We start from the raw sequence: 1,019 nt of genomic DNA on the forward strand, positions 1-1,019 counted from the left end.
AAAAAAAAAAAAAAAAAAAAAAATAGAAAGAAAGAAAGAAAGAAAGAAAGAAAGAAAGAAAAGGGGACAAGAGAAACAGAGAGACAGACAGAAAGGCACTGAGGGTGTCATTCAGCAACCAGGGGTGCAGGGATTCCAGGAAAAGCTCCAGAGTCAAGAGAAAAGAGATTCATAAACAATCAGGTGGCGAAGGCCTGGCAACCCCAGCCTCTGTGAAGCCCATGAATGTAAATTTAGGGTTTAACTTTTTCGTTAACCGGAGGAGGGTATACTCCTCCATATTTCAGTTCTGTCTTGGAGCACCTTCCAGCAGGCACCTGAAATAGCAGCTATGCACACGCAGACCCATTCTGGTTAGTAGCGTCTTGCTGGCCCCTTCTTCTGGCAAAACCATCAGGACACTGGAAGCTGCTTTACATATCTGGGCACAGGGCCGGAGATTGAGCTGAGTGGTTCTGCCACCTGCCTGGCTTATCTGTGCACACATTCCCTAACCACTGAATGGCCCACCAGTGGGACACAAGGTGCCCAAGGCCAAGGTGCACCCAAACCCCAGCCCCAACTTCCCAGGCTGGTCCCTTGCAAGTGGCTACAGGGCTCCTACACCACTTTACCATGACAGATGTCCCCACTTGCCTTTGTATTTTAAAAGCCTAAGAGTAGAGACAGCTCTACTGTGGCTTCCCCGATGCTACCTGGCTGACTGATTTTCCTCACTATTCTACCCTCGCGCACCACTTTTGTTTACAGAAAGTGTTGTCTATTTTCCACTTTCAAACTCATGTCCATCTGTGGTACATATCAGTTCATGTGTGTGAAAAAGAAGACAGAACATCACCAAAGGAGTATGTAGCTCCTTCTCAAATGGACCACTACAGAGAAAAAAGGACAAGAAGATTAGATGATGATAAGAGACAAGAGTATCAAGGAAAGGGAGAAAAGCTAGAGGAAAAGATGGGGAAAAGGAACATATATGTGTATATATGTGTATGTGTGTGTGTGAGTATATATATATATAT

The 1,019-nt window shown here is 45.0% G+C and overlaps 1 protein-coding gene across 2 annotated transcripts in view; it reads right to left on the reverse strand.

Annotated features, from left to right (window-relative positions):
- Galnt14 (polypeptide N-acetylgalactosaminyltransferase 14) overlaps window positions 1–1,019 on the reverse strand; it is a 244,636-nt gene that overhangs the window by 17,909 nt on the left and 225,708 nt on the right. The gene's annotated exons all lie outside the window — the stretch shown is intronic.

The sequence above is a fragment of the Fukomys damarensis genome, unplaced genomic scaffold (assembly GCF_012274545.1).
Source record: "Fukomys damarensis isolate Sample0158 unplaced genomic scaffold, DMR_v1.0_HiC HiC_scaffold_2, whole genome shotgun sequence".
In the NCBI taxonomy this organism is placed as follows: domain Eukaryota; kingdom Metazoa; phylum Chordata; class Mammalia; order Rodentia; family Bathyergidae; genus Fukomys; species Fukomys damarensis.